General features: G+C 34.8%; 1 protein-coding gene across 6 annotated transcripts in view; it reads right to left on the reverse strand.

Annotated features, from left to right (window-relative positions):
• The window catches only part of Bbx (BBX high mobility group box domain containing), a 266,094-nt gene that overhangs the window by 158,305 nt on the left and 83,888 nt on the right, over positions 1-23,901 (reverse strand). For all 6 annotated transcript variants that reach the window (XM_076867650.2, XM_076867649.2, XM_076867648.2 and 3 more), the window contains exon 3: positions 197-270. The gene's annotated coding sequence lies outside the window, so the exon portion shown is untranslated. The remainder of the gene's footprint in view (positions 1-196; positions 271-23,901) is intronic.

A 23,901-nucleotide genomic window follows, 5' to 3' on the forward strand; every position in this document is an offset into this window, starting at 1 on the left:
GATGAAGATTAAAATGTCACTGTAAAAATAATAAAAATGATGAGAAAAAATACACAACTGTCACACTTCTTGATTAGTACGGAAAGTGAATCCATCAGATGGGTAAGGCTGAAACCAGCTCTAATAGCACATAGTTCTTGACCACCTCACTGCTTCCAGGCAAGCAAGTAAGATGCACCTTCAATGCAGCTCTTACCAGTCAAGTCAGGACTTTCCATTGTGATTACAATAGAACATCAGAACTTCCAGCGTCTGTGATGTAGCAGGATTCTGTGAAAAAGCCATATGAAAGTGGTTACAACAGGAGTCAAGAAGGCCTTGCAAACAAACTGACATTAATTTTCCTTCAGCAAAACAGTCTCCTAATAAAATGAATTAACAATCAAAACAAGGCAAAAACATCCCTATGCCAACACAATTTAAAGGGGTTCCCCAGTGTTCACCATCGATTTTAATTTTACAAAAAGACAACTCGCTAAAATTACTTAATACAAATTCTGAGTGTGAGGTTACATAAACTAAGAATTACAGGCAATGGCTTCTTCAGCTTTGGTCTAAAATCAAGTGTATAATTACAGGAAAACTCCCTAAAAAAATATACAGTTAAGTGACAGGCTGACTAAATTCAAGTTATTTTAAATGATTGGCCCAACTCAACTAGATAGTTTAATTAATCTTTTTTTTTTATTTTTTTTAGTTGTTGATGGACTTTTGTTTTATTTATTTATATGCGGTGCTGAAAATTGAACCCAGTGCCTCACACATGCCAGGCAAGTGCACTACAGCGGAGCCCCAGTCCCAAAATATTATAATTAATCTTTTAAGCATTTGAAAGAAAATGAATGAAGCAAGACAATAAAAGCAAACAAACAAAAAAAGCAGCTAGGGTGAGTGGAGACACAGATAAAAACTGTACCAAACCAATTATTTTCTAAGTATAAAGAACTAAGAGAATATAGAAAAGATGATCAAAATCAGCAAAAAGAATATACATACCAATTAAATGGAACATTTTACATTAGTAAAATTGTAAATAAAGATTATATATTTTATCATTTCAGTTTCTTTGTGAGATAACACTAAGTTTATAGTTTGCTTGTCCACATTTAACCAAAAAGGATATTTTCTTTCCCCAAGCAGATTATGACACTACATTTCTTCTGTAAGCTATACACTATAGAAATTGGACATAACTTTCTGGTTTACACTAACAATACTATGAGTCATTTATGGCTTAGCTAAAGTTTTTTATTTTAATCAGTCACTATAATATGAAAGAAATGGCTTTTCACATGTGTAATAATTCAAGAGTAATTTTATCTAGAATTAAGATGATTCAGTTGTCACTAATGCAATTAACAAAACAGCAACAGGAAAAAATAGAACATTAAATGGTCCCATGTCACTTCACACAAGATACTACTCATTCATTCCCCCATTTTGAAAACAAGTGTATGGATAAAAAAAATAAACCCAAATCTTTGAAGCTAAACTCAAAGATTAACATAAATATTTGTAAAATAAATGGCTGATTTTAAAACTTTTTCTGAAAGCACAAAATTTTAAAAAAACTGATGAAATTAATGGTATGAAAGTCTATAATTACCATAAAATTACAACTAGTGTTATTTTAAAAATAACTTAAAGAAAAACCTCACAAACTAATTTCCTAGTCATATACTTTTTTCCTTCATACAAATTCATAAAAGCAATATACACAACCCTTAAATAAGTGAGTAAAAACCATTAAGTAAATAACTATACATGTCAAAGAAATTCTTATAAACTAAAGTATTAATGTAATCTGTATAGCCAAAATTGGGAGGAAAAAGGTTCATCGCTTTTGGGGGAAGGAGGGTGGTTTGCTGGAAATTGAACCCAAGAATTCTACCACTGAGCTACATCTCTATCTCTTTTATTATTTTTTTTTATTTTTAATTTTTGAGACAGAGTCTCACTAAGCTACTCAGGCTGGACTCCAACTTGTGACACTGCATCAGCCTCTTGAGTAGCTGGGTTTAAAGGTGTGAGCCACCATGCCCAGCTCCAGAATTAATTTTAACAGTGTAGGTTTAATTCTTCTTTGGGTTTAAATATTTGTTTATACTTTAGTGTAAGATGTGAACATATGATATGCTATATGAGAAATAAAATGCTAATTCTTCTTCCATAAGAAATTATTTTAGGAGCTCAAAGATAAACTTCAGGTGCCCTGATAAATTTATTTCTATAATGGGAAATTTTATTTTGATCACTGTTCTGTAATTTATTATGTATGATACTACATTATTATATATGATACTATATTATTATGTATAATACCTATGGGTAAAGCAGAAGAGGATGAAAGAGGAAACTGACTATTCTGTGGCTAATATGGGTTGTTAAACTCTCAAGGAAATAAAAATCATCATGGTAAACCTAAAAGCCAGTGAATCAGCCACAGAGGAGAGGTCAGTTTCCAGGCTGAATGTCCTACCTGAGTCAGCCTAACTTAAGAAGACTCGAGATTTTACAGGCTATTACAAAATGCCCACAAGAAAAGCAATTATAGTGTGGCCTGTTCTGCATTTAAATTATAAGTATTTCATTTCTGATTTGACAGAATTGGGTTGTTTTGTGATATGTCAGAAGGTCAGATGAGCAAATGCCCAAAGCATGAATACAATGGTGAATAATGGTGAATGAATACTTGAATAAGCCCTTTGATCAAAACCTGGGTGAATTTGTCCAAGCCACCTGGTGCCTGTCTATGTTCTCCAGGTCCCATGTTGGCATCTTCTCAATTGTCACTCCCCCACAGAGAGCCTTCAAACTCTGACTCCTCCTGATTAGGACCCACTATAACTCACTAAAAACCTGCCCCCTTCCCTTTTGAAGGTCTCTGCTTTCCACCCATGATAGTCCTGGCAGACCCTGACCATGCTCAAGATTCCCTCTTAGAAACTTCATCATGGCAGGTGAACAGTCTTCTATTAAATACCTATTATTTGCCTCTTAACACAAATAAGGCATCTAACTTGCATCTGAAAGACCAACCTTAAAGATGTGGTCTAAGCAACCACTGAAATATCCCAAAGCAACTGGCTTTCTGGCACAGCTCACACACTGCCCCCTTGGGACACAGTGTTTTGAATAACTTATTATACTAAAAAAGGTGAGGTGCCACTTCTTACAATGAGGCAGACTTCCAATTAGTGTTAATGTCCAATGTAGCATTCAAAGGCACATCACAGCAAAATTCCCTTCTATGCCAAAATTGTATGTTTTATACCCTGATGTCACTACTACCTAGTCAGCACAGAAGGGACTCCAAGGTGACCATGTGCCTGCTTATATGGAAGCATATTTAATTCCCATGAGTGACTGCTTTTCTGATGTTTTCATCAATTCTCGGGGTAACAGACTAAGCTTTAACTAACTCATTTTCATACATACCCCTAATTCAATCAAGCTAAATGAAAGTCATTCTGGACTGCAATTATTTGCTAAGGAACAATTACATTCAAATGAAAAAAAGAAATCAGCGGGCATGACACAATCCATGGTACAGATGCCTTTCCATTTATGGCACAAGAACAGCAAGAAGGGGGGGAAAAAAAGCCAAAGTGCTAGAAAAGTAAATAAATTTTTCTTCATCCTCCTGAAAACAGAATACTTTTGCTTTTACACCTGAAAAAATCAAAATGGAGAACCAGAGAAAGCACATTTTTAGATTACTACTTTCAATTATGTTTATTATTTGAAAGGAGCTGCACTTCTAAACTGAGTCAGTAAGACCTCAGAAAGTCAAAACAAATCCAGGTCACAATCTAAGAGTTCTAGTAACTGCATATGAACTAAATTATCCACAGGCTCCCTCCATACAATAGGTTTGCCAATCTCCACTTTACAGTGGGGTTTTCTTACATTTTTTTCTGTTTTAAAGCTTATTATTGTTATTCTTATGTTATATTGTGAATTTTTATGTTTTCCTCAACTCCTTTATGTATCTACTACATGTTTATAAATGAACTTAACTAAAAACTCCAAGTTCTGACTGTCAGATGATATAATACCATCATGTTTGCAAGTTAAAAACTTCTTGTTAATTTACCAAAAGCTTTCCCTGTCCTGTGTGTGCATAAGGTTCTCCCATCCACTACTCTATGCAATCTTAATTTTCTCAATAGTGGCATCAGATACATTGTACAATACTATGGTACTGCAAAATGGTGTTGTCATCTTAGCTGTTTTACAGTTTTAGTCAAAGAATGCCATGCCTCAGGTCACTGTGGTCCAACACTGGCTAGAACTAAAAATTACAAACAACCTTACTTCCAACTAAATCATTTGCTGAAATAAAATATCATCATAGAAATAAAGATAACTCCCAGGGACAAGTGTGTGTGTGTGTGTGTGTGTGTGCGCACACGCGCACGCGCGCAAGAAAGAGACAACATAATTGTTGAGAGCCACAGCCAAAGGGGCCCCAGCAAACTTTCAGACTGCCAGCTGATGAGCTGAAGGGGCCCCAGCAAACTTTCAGACTGCCAGCTGATGATTGGCTCACAGCGGTCCCAGCAACATCTAGCTGATTGGCTCCTCTGCAGTGATGCTCATTGGGCTGTTTCCCTGCCCTTTCAGACCACAGAGCTGCTCATTGGGGGACTTTCTTGGCTCCGCCCATGCGACCCAGCCAATCGGCCTCAAGAGCAGGAGGATTGTGGGAGGAGGAGGCTGGGTTGGGGTGTGTGGCTTGGGGAAGCCGGTGGTGGCAGTTGGGCTCTGAGGGTTTTTTCCTGAGGAGCTGTTTTCTTTGGCTTGTGTGGTTCTAAAAGTAAAGTTAGTTTCTTTTGACAAGTGGCTCCTGAATTGTGCCCAGCCAGACTGCGGCACTTAATGTAAGAATAAATAAAAGTAAATCACCTATTTTTATGGTTGAAGCCTAAGCCACAACTATTTCTGGCCAAGAACCAATATTTAACTGAAATTTCAAATGTCAGCTATACAGAGAAGGTAAATCTTTTAAAGGAAAATGCAAATCTGAATTATCTCCTTGACATCTTTCCACTCCCACCTTCATTTCCTCATGACCCAAAGCTTTTCAGTTAAGAAACATTAAAGATAATAATAAAGATAAGCAGTCTTAGGAATTTCCACCATATCCAGCAAAGTAGCTACTAAGTATTTACAAATTTGTCCATTTGTTAGGTAGCAAAGACAGAAAACTCTAGCATTCATTGATAATACGGGTCTCCTAAAATAGCAAGAAGATTTAATAATCTACTTCCCTCTAGTACTCAATATTGTATCAATTATAAAATTATATTTTTAAAACTACATACCACCTACTGTAGACCAACCAATGTGAATGATTCAACCTTTCACTATTTGAGAAAGTAAGGAACTATTTTGTGATAGCACAACACTGCAAAAGGTATCATTAACAGCACAGCTGCTTTCTTGAGCTGATGTTTCAGTTCAGTAATCACATACAACACACGTACAGAATAAATATTAAAATAGTAAGCAAAAATTTTTTTTTAGTTAGAATGCATAAGGATAATGTTACACTGATAAATTAAGCTGGAACATGAAGCACGATGACCTCAGTATACACCAAGTTAGAAGCACTGGCCCAGGATAGGCAAAACTTCAATACTGGAAGACAGACTTGCTGAGACCTGAGAGGCAGATCTGGCTATAGCACTAATTTCACATTGAAAAGCGGAATATGAAATATGGGCAAATGAGAAAACTAAATGATTTGTCCTTCCTTTTTTTTTTCCTTTTGTCCATGAACAATAAAGTAAGGTCAAGCACAATGCTGTGCTAAGCCTACTAGCCTTGATATAACACCCTGCAATTGTGGATCAATTCCTGAGCCTCTATCCCAAACAATCCCCACATCTTTAAGCCTCTATCCCAAACAATCCCCACATCTTTAAGGATTGCCTTAAGAATTATCAAGACATTATAATGTAAAGTACTTGGCATATATTAAGTGCTCAATAAATAGTTTTTTAAGAGAGAGTGAGAAAGAGAGAGAATTTTTAATATTTATTTTTTAGTTTTCAGCAGACACAACATCTTTGTTTGTATGTGGTGCTGAGGATCGAACCCGGGCCGCACACATGCCAGGCGAGCGCGCTACCGCTTGAGCCACATCCCCAGCCCCAAGTGCTCAATACATATTAAGTAATCTTCTCATCAGAGTTAAAATTAGACAGTAAAAAACATTTGGTAAAGTTTTATTGTGAACATACTGGAGTTGGCTTGAAAATTCTCAGCATTAAATGCTCAATGAATTGGTATACTGTTTGAAATTGGTGTTTCACTATAGATTTTATTTTAATTTAGGTGGTATTCTATATATGCTTAATTCTGACAGTCTGAGCAACCACTTTTTACTCCTACCAATTTCAATGTGCATTAGCTGATTTGATAATATGGATATTTTATTATAATGATCTCTTGTCCTAAGACTGTTGCTTCAAGAACCATGGAAGAACAGTGAATTTCTGCAGTTTCCATAAGTAGAGATAGAAAATGAATAGGCATTAGTCCAGTCAGATGGCTTGGCAGAGAGGCACTGAATGTTTCTTTATACTCCCATGAACTGTGTAAATGTGACTTTGACCTTCTCATGCAGGGAAAACTGCACATTTAAAGGCAAAGAAAAGGGCTGGGGTTGTGGCTCAGTGGTAAAGTACTTGCCCAGCACATGTGAGGCACTGAGTTCGATCCTCAGCACCACATAAAAATAAACAAATAAAATAAAGGTATTGTGTCCATCTACAACTAAAAAAAAATTAAAATAAATAATAAAGGCAGAGAAAGTTTCACTTCCAGAACGAGTACAAAAGCATGCTTGCCAGCAGCCACATCAGGAATAGTAACAGGGAACACCCAGGTACTTTAGGAAGACTCATGAGCTCTATCAAGCCACTAGGCACTAAACCGGAAAATAACTATGGGACAACCCCCTCAGAGATTATATTAGCTCAAGCAAGCCTAATACAAGTCTCTAGGAATTAGTTTGAACCTTCAGAAGGATTCCTGCAAGTGAAACCCAGTAGACAATCCTCAAGACCACTTTGTCTTACAAAGTAAGAAAGGGTTCCCTTGGCTGCTTTTGCAACATCAATAATTCACAACATACAGAAAATCAGATTCTTACCCAAAAAAAAAAAAAAAAAAAAAAAAAAAAATACCCAAAGTCATGATAAAAGAGGTCAATAATCAGCATTTACGTAATTGTAAACAGAAAATATTCTGTTCCAAGAAGTAAAGGGCATTGATCTTTCCTTTCTACTTTTGTTTTAATACAAATTACACAAAGTTAAGTCTAAAGAAACAAACTTAAAAATTCAACTTAAGATTTTGTGATATTATTTAATAAAAGTACATGTCTATTAAAATCTATGTTTGGGGAGGGAGGGTACTAGGGTGCTTTACCACTGAACTATATCCCCAGTCCTTTTTATTTTCTATTTTAAATCAGAGTTTCACTAAATTGCTGAGGCTAGCTATAAACTATCTTCCTGCCTCAGCCTTACAAACTACTGGGATTATATGTGTGCACCACTGTACCTGGCAAAAAAAAATTTTTTTTTCCAGTAACAAAGCCTCTACTTACCAGATAGGATCCTGTTCCTGTTCCTTTCAGATGTGTCTAATATGTATGTGTGTGTATCCATATATATATATATATATATATAAATATAAATTTTAGTTGTAGATGGACACTATACCTTTATTTAATTAATTTATTTATTTTTATGTGGTGCTGAGAATCAAACCCAGGGCTTCACAATGTGCTAGGCAAGTGCTCTATCACTGATTTACAACCCCCAGCCCCGTAAGCATATTTTTGGTATGAAGTCACAAAGCAGTCTGCTTACAAGTGACTGACTATGATGTGTCAATATGCTTCCTTTTTATTTATTCAAAAAGCAATTATATTTCTGGGACCAATAAGATCACATAGTAATTAGTCATTTTAAATCAGAAAACTACACGAAACTTTCCTTAGGGATTACAGGGAAGTTCAATCACATTTCCATGGCTAAAACCAAGTAAGGCCCAGGGAAGCTGGATGGAAGGTATTCCAGCTGATTTTTAACTAAGTTGAGACAATACCCCAGATCTTCACAATGCTTTCCCCATTACTCCATAATGGTGCCCACAGGTTCTGATGTTACTTCCTATGAAACAAGCTATGAAATTGTAGAATCACAGAATGTTGAGGGCACATGAGAGTAAGAGGCCTCTTACTCCAGCCCCTTTGATGGCATAGCAAGATAGTGGCAGGAACAGGCTAGAACCAAGCCTCCTGCCTTTGTCCTGATTCCACAATGCATTTCTGGATTATCATCAGTTTGATCTAGAATTTGCTGTCCATAACCAGCAGGAAGCTTCAGACCATACTGTATACTCAACTCTTCCAATGGCCCATCACAGCAGCAATATTCAGCTAGAAAAGACCCATTAAAAAGGCCCTAACATTTCCTGGAATGCTTTGTCTTTGCCAAACTGAAGGCAAAGAAAGACAGCACTTAGCTCTAGAAATACACATGTCAAATACATATGTTTCTAAATATTCTAAGCAACACCTTCAAGTAAAGAGTTAATGCCAACCGTGTGTGTGTGTGTGTGTGTGTGTGTGTGTGTACCACACACACAAAAAGGGTATACTTTCAATTTGACTGTGAACCTAGATGTGCTACTAAAAATAGTGTATTAGTTTAAAAAATATATGATGTCAATTTACTTCACTTAGCAATGAGAATTATATACGACTAGAGAATGACAAGCCAATACTAGTTGAGAATATAGGAACACTAATTCTCCCTTAAATGTACACCCCCCCAGGAGAAACACCTAGTACCAATTTAAATTATGTCCTACATTGAAACGAAGCACATGCCATACAATAACTACCTCTGTACAGTACAAATACCCCACCAGTAATTAATCCTCAAGAAAATGCCAGTGGGGGCTGGGGCTGTAGCTCAGTACAGCGCTTGCCTCGCATGTGTGAGGCACTGGATTCGATCCTCAGCACCACATAAAAATATATTTTTATATAAAGCAATTGTGTCCTTCAAAACTAAAACTTATTTTTTTAAACAATGCCAATGGGGCTGGGGTTATGGCTTAGTGGTAGAGAACTTGCCTAGCATGTGTAAGACACTGGGTTCCATTCTTAGCATCACATATAAACAGATAAATAAATAAAGATCCACCAATAACTAATAAATGTTTTTTAAAAAGCCAATGGCTTTACTTGCCACTGCTCCTCAGTCAATATTTAATACAAAACATTTAGTTTAAATTAAATCAACTAAAAATATGAAAAGAAAATAGTCCTCTAAATATTTCCATAAATAGGTATAGACTTATCCTTTGCCACCAAATCCAGCGCACTGACACACAGAAACCAATGTTATACAACCCCAGGGCCACAATTATAAGGACTACATGGCAAAAGGCAAAAGGCTTATCCTGAAGCACCCCTAGAATAACCTGTAATAGCCATGGTTCTCAGTCCTACACATTTTGAAATCTGAACTTCTTAAAATTAGCAAAATCAGACTTTGCCACCTTTCAAGTTGAAAAAGAAACTTGCTGTTAGAAACCTTATTTAAATAGGAGAATAACTAGCTACAAAAACATATTTTCTATACTGGTTCCTCTTAAGCAGAAATTAGCAGACATTTGTTTTTGCCTACTTAGCATACCTTTCCTATTATGCACTTTGATTTTTGGAAAAATACTTCACACACCTGGAGTATACATATCTTTCGGGAAAAGAGTCCAGTACCTTGAATGGGACTGACCTAATTCTACCTAAGTTTCAGAGATGAATTATCACCCAGGATTTTCCAATCAGCTCTTATTCCATCTTCCTAGACACTGATGCTGGATGAAGACTAGATATGAAACCTGAATCCTGGCACAGATCACAAAATAAACAACAGAGATGTTATGCTACATTACTATCAGTACTTACATAGTTTTATATGTAAGTATACTATATTACTATAAGTAACTATAAAATACCTAAAGTGAGAGAATGGTTTACAATTTTGTTGAAATAAGAGAAAAAGTACTGGACCACATACATAAGTCCTGAAAAGAAATGAAAGGAAGAACTGATTTATTTTCCTCTACTTTGAATCCTATTTCAACGAATTTATTCAAAATTTCTGGTACATCATGATATTCAATAAGCCAAGATTTGTTTAGACTTTAAATCTCTTCTCCTGTTTCAGCAACTTATCCTTCAATTTACATTTCTTATAAAGAAAAGTTTCAGGTTTCAATACAAACATAGAAAAATTGGCAAATGTTAATTTGACTTCTAAAACTAATTTTAAGGACATTTCCAATATCTTGATTATGTATCGTGGTATATGTCATTAACAGTGACACATAATTCATTCTCCATGCAAACTTATGGCCTAAAATGATTTTCTCTTAGACTTAAAAGGAGGGAAAACAAAACAAAATGAAAACATCGAGTAGGTGGGAATACAGTGTCTTGCTTTAGAAAGTTATATATACTTCTGGAAAAACAACCAATTTTTGAGAGATTAAAATAAAGTAAAATATATTAATATTAAAATTATTCTGAATATACTTCTTAAATGAAATCTTTACAGCTTAAAATGCATTTATAGTATTTTACTTTTACAGATGATTATAGTCACAAGGAACCAAAGAGTTGGTTATCATATAGTATATATGATAATAATATTCTTTCCCAAATCCCACATATCAGCTTGCTTGACCCAGGCCTCTTTTTCATAAAAGTTGAAATGCATATGAATGAATGATGAGGTCACATATTAACATCCACACATAACCAAAACTCTAATTTCAAACCACTGAGCTCTGTGGTGACTAAGATTCCAGACAGAGGGTGTCTCTATAATTTAAGAACAACAACACAAATACTTGTTATTTTCAAATATGAAATACATCAACAATTTTTATAGTATTCTAGAAATGCCAAAGGATGCTTTGGCAACATATCTATAACTGAACTCTAATTACTGCACTTTGGAGGTGAACAGTAAGTAACAGGAATAATCATACACATTAGATCCCAGGTCTAATATATGGTTCACAGCCTTCAACTAATTCAATCAGTACCAAGAGTCTCGTATAATAAATTCTAAGGGATCCTCAAAATATAGTTTAAAATATAGACTTGAAATTCAAACTAGTACTTGTGTAGAGTAAAATCTGTACCATAGTTCAAGACCACAGCTAACAAAATAACCAGTTATTTAACTAATTAGATCCTCTTCATCCCATATCTCACTCCCATTATGCTTCCTCCCTCCAGAGCAACCACTTTAATGTGCTGAGTATATGTGCTGATTTTACATAAAACTGAAAATGGTACATCAGATAACAGCATATACCCTCCACCTGTTAAAGGGGAATTCTAAACTGGGTGCAGTAGCATGCCTATAATCCCAGCAGCTCAGGAGGCTGAGGTAGAAAGATCCTGAGTTCAAAGCCAGCCTCAGCAAAAGCAAGGCACTAAGCAACTCAGTGAGACCCTGTCTCTAAATAAAATACAAAACAGGGCTGGGGATATGGCTCAGTGATCTAATGCCCCTGAGTTCAATCCCTAGTACCAAAAACGGTTGTGGGGGAGACTCTAGGTTTCTCTTTTGAAGTTCCAGTAAAAATGCATGCTAACAGACATTACACTTATGTTTAGAATTTCCAACTGTGGAGTAACAAGAATAGGTAGCATGTAAGCACACCCACAGATGTATAAGTAAGCACTGTTACCTTATCTTTTATCTGATTATGTCACTGAAAGGTAGCATACATAATCTAAACTTAGTCTCATCAAGTGGAATGAATAAAAGTGCAAGAGCTGAGAATTAGGGATGCCTGTCTTAACTGAATGAAATGCATGTAAAATGGCATAGTGCAATATGAGTCAGCATTGTAAAGTACCCCAAAATAAAATGGACTTAGCAGAAATATACTAACAAAAAAAGAAAAAACCCACTCTACCTGGTTCTGTCTACTGCATCAAGGTAAGAACATAAAAAACACAAAGTGCCTCTAAAACAAACCATTGAGACATTAGGAAAGGAGCTAAGTAATTCTGCTGGGGGCAGAATGGTTAAAGAAACTAAAAATGTAACTCTGGAAAAGAAGAAGTTCTATTTTCATATCCCTTCAGTGTCTCATAAAGAAGAGACATCAGACATAAATTTGTATGGTTATTTCAGAGTTTAAAACTGAAATCAATGAGCAGATGTTTCTAGGAGGCAGTTTAGAAGGTTCAATATAAGGAAACACCTTTTAACCATCAGATCTGTAAAAAAGTGAAGGGAGTTCCCTTCATAAATCAAGTGAAAACCTAAGGAGCTATTATATGGAATCCATACAGGGCACAGAGGCCTTCCAGTCTAAGATCCAAGCATTTCAAGATTCTCAAGAGTCTTTAGAAAACTAAGAAAGCTGAATGTCTCTGTATTAAAGATTATGGTGTACTAATGTCCCAAAGGAAAGTTCAGGTCATTTGCATTTTAAAATCAGAATTCACAGTTAGTGTTAGTCAAACTGTTTAAAGAATTGGAAATGAGCACATGCTAGTTTCTAATTAAAAGATAGTACAAAACTCTTCATATCATCAAAAGATTTAATATCCGTACCATTCGATTATCACATAAGCTTGTGCTCATACTGTTGCACTAAAGTGAAACTGGAGTAATAAGAAATTCAAAATAAATTGCATTATCACCTATTTTCACAGAACTGTTCTTTGGAATTCAGAGCACTTTACAAACATTTGGATCTAACAAAAATTATTACAGTAACTAATAAGAGGATTTTTATTCTATTTTATATGTTAAGAAAACAAAACCACCACCAATAACTTATTATACTCATCAACTATACAAATCAGAAAAAAAAAATCCCTAGAGTACAAATTATTAGGTAGGTAAATCATTCAGCCACTAGGCTTCTCTATGTACATGAGGGTCATTAAAAAAAAAAAAAAAAAGGCAAGTGTTTTATTAATATCCCCAAACTACTCATTATAAGAGAGCAAAAGGATTTCAGAAAACATTTGATGAAGGATTTTATTTCTAATTTATACCTTATTGAAGATCATGAGTATCTTGGTGGAATTAATATATTTTACAATTGAATTTCGAAAAATTCTGCCTTTTTCCCCCTAACAGTACATATTTCCTTTCAATTAAAATTTCACTATAAAGATAACCACTTTGATACATGATTGACTCTTTTGGTCAGTGCACATTTTTATTGTGTAAACCCTTCTTTCCGTGAAAATCATCCCAAACATCTGACTTAAAAGCAAAAAAACAAAACTACTACAATTCTAATTTTAAAATCGTATTTCCCCTATAAAATTAATTTCAAGTTAATTACCTAAGACATTTCCAATAACTGAAAGGCACTAATACACAGAAACAATCATTTCTAAGATTATACTGAAGGCTCCTATTAGGATCTGGAATTGAAATCTGTTATCCAGTTCTTTTCTTTTCTCTTCTTTCCTTTCTTCCTTCTTTTACTTATTTAGTAGTTGTAGATGAACAGCATGCCTTTATTTTGTTTATTTTTTTTTTAATGTGGTGCGAAGGATCAAACCCAGTGCCTCACAACATGCTAGGCAGACACTCTGCCACTGAGCTACAGATCCAACCCTGTTAACTAGTTCTTGATTGCCACTATTACTAGAAGGAACTGGATTCTTATTAAAATCAGAACTTTAATTCACTTTGTAATAGCTTTTCCTCCCGTAAATGAAATTTTCTCAAAATAATATTTGTAAAAATAATATTGTAAGTTTTTAAGTATAGCAAATTTAACATAACTACTATTTATATTTTCCTATGGTTTCAAAGTAAAAAAAAAATTTACATTTCTTAAAAACAAGTCAGAAAAGAAGCAAGTAAGAGAAGTCAAAGAGTCTTTGATAGCTAAGGATAACTGAGCTGGAATTAAAGTGTCACCAGGTTGTTACGGATAATCCATAAATAGCAAAAAAGAAAGCATAGACTGGTAATATTTATATGTAGTGTAGCCTCTACAAAAGAGACAATGTCTATAAAAATAAGAGAGTGCCAAAATTTGCCATAAGTTATTACTTTTTTTCTTAGTTTTTTTTTCCAAGTTGTTGCTGTTTATTTATTTATATGTGGGCTGAGGTTCAAACTCAGTGCCTCACACATGCTAGGCAAGTGCTCTACCACTGAGCCACAACCCTAGTCCTTTACTTAGTGTTTTTTAAAGCTAACCCTATGCAAGGAAAATTGTTTCCCAAACATGCAAGCTAAAACTCATACTATATAAAATATATAAATAAAATGCTTAGTTAAAATCTTCTAAACCAACCAGGGCATTTATTTGAAATTTTGATTTGTTTTCCTAACACTTCACTTTCTCCCACCACAGAGATCTACTACATTTTAATCTGAACATATTCACTATTTTCATCCAATGCATGCCTAGGACACGTTGTGAGGTATATTTATTTGATTAAGCAAGTTTGATGTGCTGAGTGAAATGGGGGACAAGCCCAAATTGAATGTGAGGGCTTGGAGGCCTGGGCAAAATGGCAAGGTGGTATTACATTCCTGTGAAGGAAAGGCTGTGTGTCCTGGAGGTTAGGAGCAAGGAAGCCACTAAAAGGTTTGTTCTAGTCAGCAAAGATTCAGTTTGGAATCTTTTACATGACATGTGTTATACAGAATGAACCAGAAAAAAAACTGAGCAGATAGCAGGATTTGTGAGTCATGAAAACACCCAAGTTAATTCTATGGTAAAGAGATGTTACCCAAGGTCTTCATCTAAGAAGAATATGGAAAACATGGGCGCAAGGACTGCAATAGCAGGGAAACGTCACAGCTTACCTCAGCTCCTTTATAAAAGAAGGTAAGGGATCATCACTCTTGCCCATGATGGATGCTGCTGAGCAGTTCTATGAATTGGTGTGACCTGTTGTCAGGACATGCTAATCCCTAAGAGTTCCCTTTCCCTGTAGCACACAACTACCTATATCACATATGGTTCTAGGGTTGGGGATATAGCTCAGTTGGGAGAGTGCTCGCCTTACAAGGCTCTGGGTTCAATCACCAGCACCACCCCAAAAAAAAAAAAAAAATTTGTATCCTTTGTTGTTCTTCCACAATTCTTCCATTTACAATCTCATACCTTTCAAAAGATGTTTACCCTGAAGCACATTTCACTAGCTGAATTATGTTCCCTTGGCCAGGTCACATTCTATTTTCTGATAGAACTAGTTTAAAAGTGAAAGATAAGTGCTGCCTGCCTTGACCGGCAACACAAATGCAAGCTTATCAAGACAGGTCAAATCCTAATAATCTAACATCATATTCCCCATTTCTACCACAAAAACCTAAGTGGTTTCAGCTCAAAATAATCAGCAACAAAACAAGCAATGTCAGCAACCAGAGTTCCTCACTATTCAACTCGGCTCGAGAACCAGGCAATATGAAGAAGAGAAATGTTCTAGTATGGAGAGTAGTTTGTTTAATCAGAACTTTTAGGAACCTTAAAAGTTGCCAGAATGCCACTTCCTTTTCAATCACTCTCAACCTGAATTATAAAACACAATCACAGAAACTACTTTAAAATGCTAATGTCCAGAGAGGTATGGTGACTTGCACCTATAATCTTAGCTGAGGCAGGAGGATCACAGTTTGAGACCAATCTGGATAATGTAGTGAGCCTCTGTCACAAAAATGATTTCTAAAAAGGCTGGGAATGTAGATCAAAGATAGAATGTCTCTGGATGCAATCCCCAGTATGTGGGGTGGGGTGGGGGGGGGGGATAAAAATAAAAATTAAAAAATACAGATCCCCCAGTCTTCCCTATCCTAAACCAATTAAACCAAAATAATCTCTAGGGTTAGTCTCAGGCATGCACAGAAATAAAAGTTCCCCCGGTGATTTTTAAGGTGCAGCCAAGCTTGAGATGAACTATGAATAGGCAAGGACTGAACTGATTTTTAAAAACTGCTAAAAAGTGGCAGTGCTATTGTCTGATGATCTAAGATGAAGAACACAAGGTTAAAATGATCACAGGTAATACTGAATCAGACCAGTGAGGTCTATTCCTTTTTATGGCAAGACCCTCTATTCTGACAGGCATTTTACCAATTAATGCCATATATATCAATCAATCTATATAAAAAAGGTGCTGGAAGAAAGTTTCACTACAAGCAATGAAGAACTGTCTTCACATTCAGGGGGCAGCAAGTAGTCATAATTGTAGTGTATCTCAGTCATGCTCTTTCCTATATCTTCTGTCATATTTTACAGCTAAAAACAAGTTTTATAGCACAGCTGACTAATATGGAAACATTTGCAGAATTTCTTGCATCCTCTAACTGCATCTGGAAATATGCCATGATCACTGTTACTTAGGTGTGTTTTCAGGAAGAAAAAACAATGTGCCTCAATGCCCCAAAATGAAGTTGATTATTGTCTTTCACTTATTATTGAGTGGTGTGAATGAGAGGTAGAGAAGGGCTATTGTCTCCGTGATGCTGCCTAGTGGCTTAAAATTTTACATCAATGGCTTAAAAATAGATATCGTTTCACAATTCCAATATCATTTACACAGTAACAGCTCAGGACCGTCATCTCTCATGATTCTTTTTGGTTGCTCTTTATACCAATAATTAGCCCTTATATACAAGTAGAAGTAAGTGAGCACTTAATATATTCATAGATCCTGGGCAGTTTTCAAGTGATCAGGTAGGGAAGTTTTGTTTTTTACTTTATTTTGCTTTGTTTTTTTCTTCCTGGTTGACAATTAATTTGCATTTTAGCTTCCTTTTGTGAAAAGGAGGTGCTAAAGGACAAAGCTACTGAACAACTGGGAAACACCTAAAACAAATATCCTCAGTTCTGCAAGCTGAGTATAAAGAGATACAAATCTTATCAGGGAAAAAGAAAAATCCTTAGCTATCCTAGAAACTGCAGGCTTCAAGGAGCTCTGGTCAAACATTTAAAAAGTAAACACTTCACAATTATAAAGAAATCAAAATACTTCTTTCTTTCAAGTAGGAAAGATCAAGGAAGTAAAAAAATGCTGGTTTTGAGGAACAATAGTTTCTCTTCTAGAATTTCTCTAGACAAAATGACGCTTCCTTCAAGTACTAATATATGTGATGAGTTTCTAATTCTTCATCTTTGTAAAATACCATTTTACTGATAAAGAAAAACAAGCTCTAAAGTCTTCAGAGCAAAACAGCATAAACTATACATTTAGACCTAAGAAATATTAACATTTTAAGGGTTAAAATCCTAATATCAGCCAGGAGTGGTGGTGCCTGCCTGTAATCTCAGCAGCTTAGAAGGCTGAGACAGAAGGAGTGTGAGTTCAAAGTTAAGCAACTCAGTGAGACTGACCCTGTCACTAAATAAAATACAAAATAGGGCTCAGTGGTTTAATGCCCCTGAGTTCAATCCCCGGTTCCCCCAAAAAATCCTAAAATCATCTTTTGTTTTTTTCTTGTTTTGCAACTGTTAGGCATGCACTGAACTACAGCCCTTTTTTAAATTTTGAGACAGGATCTCTCGGTAAGTTGCCCAGGCTGGCCTCCAGCTTGTGATACTTCAACCTCAGCCTCCTGAGTATCTAGGATTACAGGTGTGTGCTGTGTCCAGCTAGATGCTACATCTTTTTGGTTTTGGTTCAGTTTCAAAATGTGCCCTAATGTCCTGTGAAGCTTATATTATGTCAACTGAGATAACTGGAGAATTCGTTATACTAAATAGAAATAATAAACTCAAGGAACTTTTTAAAAAAGGAAGTTTCCTAATATAAAAATTGTACATGTAGGAAAGAGATTTAAAAAAAAAACTTATTTAAGCTGTCTCAACAATTTCTTTACTAAGAGATTTCAAAATATTAGTTTCTTACTTTGACATGAGTTGAGATATATTATAAAGAATTCCAATAAAAGAAAAAGGAAGAATTACTTATTAATATATTTTATTTGTACATGCACACAGTTTTCATTTGTAATCGGTAACTATCTAAGTCACTATATTTAATCATTAACAATTTCACTCAAAAATATGGAATCTTTTATATCTACACTGTTTAAAACTGTTTAGAGTAAGCATTATGTCTTTGATATAATTTTTTAAAATATGGAGCCCTCCAGTGGTCAAATATTTATACAGTACTATGATAAATTTTGATAGTCTAATTGGGTACCACTTCTTTATGGAGTTTTTAACCAACATCTAAAGAAAAATGTTTCGATTAATTTTGTTCATAAACAACCATACATAATTAGATTCCAGAAATTATAAAATGATTTGACATTTTCCAATGCCATAGAGCCCTTACTATTTGTTATAGTAAGAAAAAAACTCACCAAAATATACTCAGTACTAAAATAAGCATTACAAGAAAAAAGATATTTTCCAGATACCAAAGAACTAATTCATCTAAAGAATTCCTCACATTAAATAAGAACATTCATGTGCTTTTTTCCACAACAAATAAAGTAACAGTCATATGTTCTACTTATGCATTGCTTTGTAAATAGTGTCCTCTTCAAAATAAGCCATACTATATCACTATCAACAGTAAGATACTGCTATAGCTTCAATTTGGAGTGTCCCCCAAAAGCCCATGTGCTAAAAGCTTGGTCCTCAGCTTGGCACTATTGGAAACTTTTTAAGATGAGTGAGAGGTTTTTCAGGTCATTGGGAGTGTGTGCTCAAGGGGATTATAGAACCTCAGCCACCTCTTGCTCTTTCTTTCACTTTCCCACCACAAGGTGAGTGAGTAGCTTTGCTTCACCAAGCTATGCTGCCAAAGGCTCAGAAGCAACAGGGTCGGCCATTTGGGACTGAAACCTCTAAAACAAAACATTGAGCCAAAATAAACCTTTCCTCTTTATAGTTGATTATCTCAGGTACCTGTTATAATGACAGAGAGTTAACATAGGTTTAGTCTACTCAGAAAAGAAAAAAAAAAAATTAGCCTATTTAACCTTAAAGAGAATAGAAGAGGCTAATGGCATTCAATCACGACATTTAAAATATGCACACATCACACATGAAATACATTTCCTTCCTCAATGATGATGTGCTAGATAGTAATTGAAATAAATTCATTATGTGCCACAATTGTGGCTTAAAGCTTTATCAACATTCTTGCCTCAAACTCTTAATTGCTCTCATCATTTGGTATCTAAATAATAACCAACAAAGCTTATAAGTAAACTAACAATTACAAGATGAATCTGAAGACTTCACCTCTTCAGTCAAGAGATCAGTGGCCATCTCTTCTCCATAGAGACATATTAAATATTCCTCTGCATTTGGGAAACAACCAGAAACTAATTTCCACTGTCCAGGGGACCATCAATAAAATACATGCTAATCAAACAGGTATTATTTTGGGCTCCTACTAGGTTTCAGAAGCTTACACTGGTAGCATTTCTTTTAGTTGTCAGAGTTATCATATAAGATGGTAACCAGCCTCCAACATGGTCCCCAATGATTTCCAACTCCTAGTAGTCTCTTCCACACTGAATAAGGCTGACCCATGTAAATAGTAAGACACTGCAGAAAAGATAGAGAATTCTGAGGCTAGGTCATTAGGTCATAAAAGACATTGTGACTTCCTCTTTAACCTCTCTTGTACTGGTTGTTCTAGAGAGTGCCACCTATGTATCATGAGGATATACAAGAAACCTTAAATAAACGTTCACATGGGTGAAGATACTCATGAACCCTCCTACAAGCCAGGCACAATCTCTGCAAGCCAAACACAGAAAGAAATGTGAGTGAACTACCTTAAGGTACCTTAAGGTAACTACCCAGTCAAGGCTTCAGTCAAAGCTTGAATGAATGCAGCTTAAGCAGACATCTTGACTACAACCCCATGATACACCTTGAGCCAGAATGACTCAGCTAAAAACCACTCCCAAATTCTTGGCCCACAAAATCTGTGAGATAATAAATGTTTACTCTAAGTTTCATGGTAATTTTTCACACTTCAAAAAATAACTATAATAGTTTCCCCTTGTCAATGGGGGAATATGTCCCAAGACCGCCCCCATGGATGCTTGAAACCACAAATAGTACTAAAACCTATTTATACTATAATTTTTCCTATACATACATACATAGGTACAATAACATTTAATTTATGAATGAGATTAACTGGTAGAACAATTATAACAATATACTATAAAGAAGCTATATGAATATGGTTTCTCTCAAAGTAACTTATTATATTTTCACCTTTTAACATTAAAGAAGCATTTTCAGCTTCTCTTTCTCATATCTGAATGGCCAGCATCACTACTCTTGCTCTTACATTATTAAGTAAAATAAGACTTGAACACAAACACCGCAATGCCATTAGAGCAAATCTGATAACCTAAATGTCTACTAGGTGACTAATGGCCGGGCTGTATATATAGGGTGGATACGCAGGACATAGGAAGGATTCCTATCCTGGGCTGGGCAAAATAGAACAGTGTAAGATTTCATCATGTTACTCAGAGTGCTCAACTTAAAGCCTGTGAATTATTTATTTCTGAAACTTTCCATTAAATATTTCAGGTTGCAGTTGATCGCAGGTAACAGAAATCATGGAAAGTGAAAATGTGAATGGGGTCTCCATTTTACAGAGGAACTTAGGACTAAGAAGAAGAGGGCTTTTTTTTTTTTTTTAACTTTTCTAACTATGTTATTAATTATCTGGTCATTTTACCAAAACATTTAACCTATAATATTCCAGATTTTCAGATCACCCCATATAGAATATGTTTTTTCTAGCTTTGTTTGTTAAATACATTAATGATCCTAAACTTAAAAAAAAAATAAATTCTTTACAGAAAACAAAAATATCAATTATATAATATGTAGCCTATTTTACTAATAGTCATATCTCAGTCTGTGTTCCAAGTCTATAATATGATTAAAACTTATTTATAAGTGAAAAATACCTTTTTCTTATAACTAACTAGTCTTTAGACCTGAAGAAGCAGTGCTGATAGACACAGCAAATAGAATATGACTTAATTTATCAAAAAATACTGTTGTACATGGTGGACAAAAAGCATTTACTATATGCCAGTAGCTATTTTAAATGCTTTATATTAACTATGTAATCCTCAAAACAATGTCAAGAGCAATGTTTTATTATCCCCATTTTACAGACATATAGAGGTAAGAATAAACTTTTCTCAAGGCCACACTGATAATCAACAGCAGAGCTACAACTGAACACTCAGACTTCTGAACTATAAGCATATGTTGGCTCTCATAATCTATAATCTACTTATTAAGTACTATAGTAGTCAAAGACCACATGCTTTGGAATTAATATATTTGAGTTTTAAAGCACAATTCCAACTTTTCTATCTGGATGATTTTACAACTCTAAATCTCTTTCACTCATCTATAAAATTGGGGTTATTTAAAAAATAGGTTTCATTTTTATGAATACTGAATGAAAATACGAATAAAACCACACTGTACAATGTACAATCTATAATCAGTAGTTATGTTTTATATTAAAACCAATGAAACTTAAGCTTCAGGGACGACCTTCACTTTCACATCCCCTTCCAAACACTGTACCTAATTTCATTTTCTTGACATTTCTTTAAAAGGGTCCCTAAATGTTATGACCTTCAGGCCCTACAAAACCTGAATCTTTACTTCTACTCTTTCCATTATTTCAACAGTAAAGCAAGTCCAGTAGGTCCCAGTTCTGGTTAAGAGGAAATAAGCACACTTTATCTTTTCTGTTCCACTGTGAGTAGCAATAAAACCTGATTATTAAATTCAGCTAAAAGTAGCTGGGAAATAGGACAACAACAAAATCTGAAGCTTTCCTCTATTCTCTATGTGCTGGGTCTCAAGTCTTTCTGTGGTGTCAGGAGGAGGTAGCAACACCGGACCCTACAGGAAAAGAACACAAAATCTCAAGGAGAAGAACCTTTTTCTTTGATTAGTGGAACACTCGTCCCAAGAGGGTAGGGAAAACCCTATTGCTTTTTTTGTTTGTTTTTTTCCTTCTTCTTCTTCTTTTTTATCATTGGAACTGTATGAAAAATTATGCTAATAAAAGATCTAAGTTTTCCAACCAGAGACCCATAAATAAAGTATTTAGGGATGACAGAAAGGAAAGGAACTCAGTAAAGTGATTACTTCAAGTTATTTATGAACTCTTGGTATCATTCCAAATTATTCAAGTGTGGGTCCGATCCAAAATACTTGTATTGAATGAAAAACTGAAGGACAGGATGGTCAGATTCCCAAAATGGCCACTGGGTGGCAAGTGTGACAAATCCAAATACCAATAAAAAGATTTGGAAAATTGAACCAAATGACAGAAACCACAATGCATAGAGGGCTGGTTAGAACACGCATCCTAAATTTGGTGGAGTCAACTGCATACTAAAATTAAAATACAATATTTTCCATAGCATATAAAAAAGACCAAATCTCACATAGTAATAAAATGTCCAAAATAAAGTTCAAATTAATCAACATATGAAGAAATAGGAAAAAAATCTCAACTTATATAGAAAAAAAGTTAATAGACACCAATCTAAAACAACACAGATGTCAGAATTACCTGAGAAAGATTTTAAGGAACCTTTATAAAATGATCTAACACATAAGGGCTAACACTCCTGAAAAGGATGGAAAGATAGAAAGTATTTATGAGGTAAAAAATGGTATAGCTACTCTGAAAAAGTTTGGAAGTTTGGATACTTCTTGTATAAGCATGTACTTACTATAAAAATATATAATCACATTCCTAGATATTAACTTTGAAGAAATCAAAACTTATGCTCACACAAAAATATAAATGTTATATAAATATATATAAAAATATAAATGTTATAGTGGCTTTGTTCATATAAATTATTATAAACTGAAAATAACCCAATAGGGAAACGGATAAGCTACAGTGTATATGTATGGGTATGTGTAACAGACTACTGTTCAGCGCGCGTGCACACATACACACACACACACACACAAAATGGACTACTGATACAAGCAGTACTATAGAAACTAAATCTCAGGTATTATAAGATTACATACCATATAAAATTCCATTCATAAGACATACTCCAAAAGACAAAACTATCTTTGATAATGAAGAACACATAGTAGTTGCCATGGGGTAGGATCTAGTTATAAAGAATATCACTTAACACATTTATTATTAAAGTTTTACATGAAATACATTTTTTAATTCTTAGAACAACACAAACATAAAGCCAATCTTACTGATTAATCTACAGCTAATCTAAAAACTAAAATTTCTTAAAAGCCCAAAGTGGAAGGGGGGGTCAGTGTAATAATGCTAGTGTAATTATGTATAAAAGATAAAAGATGAGTTACATAAGTTGACTGACTGAAAGGCATTTGGTCCACTGCATGAAAGCCCAGTGGAATCAACTGAACTGAAAATGATTTATAAAGGTGTAATCCTACCCAAAATGCTTCCTTCTCTACTGTATATACAAAACCAAGACCAAAATAGCACATGGAAAGAAAATCAAAGAATACTGTGTCACTCAATGCCTGTCACCAGGCAGCAACTCGTGTCTTCAAACTGAATGATATCTAAATTACCTGAGATGAGAATCTCTCTGCCTTTGAAAGATCCATTCCAATGTTAATAATTCCACTTGGAATTCTAAACTGTATTCTCTATAACACAATCTACGCAGTGTTTTTTGTTTGGGGGTTGTTTTTTTCTGACACACTGAAAAGAAGGTGAGGGAATTTTACTTCTGTAAAAATGGAACAAATATATGTACTCCTATCCTTCTCATGAAAATACAATTAAAAATGCTAGCAATCATACATAAAATGACC

The sequence above is a fragment of the Callospermophilus lateralis genome, chromosome 10 (genome assembly GCF_048772815.1).
Source record: "Callospermophilus lateralis isolate mCalLat2 chromosome 10, mCalLat2.hap1, whole genome shotgun sequence".
In the NCBI taxonomy this organism is placed as follows: domain Eukaryota; kingdom Metazoa; phylum Chordata; class Mammalia; order Rodentia; family Sciuridae; genus Callospermophilus; species Callospermophilus lateralis.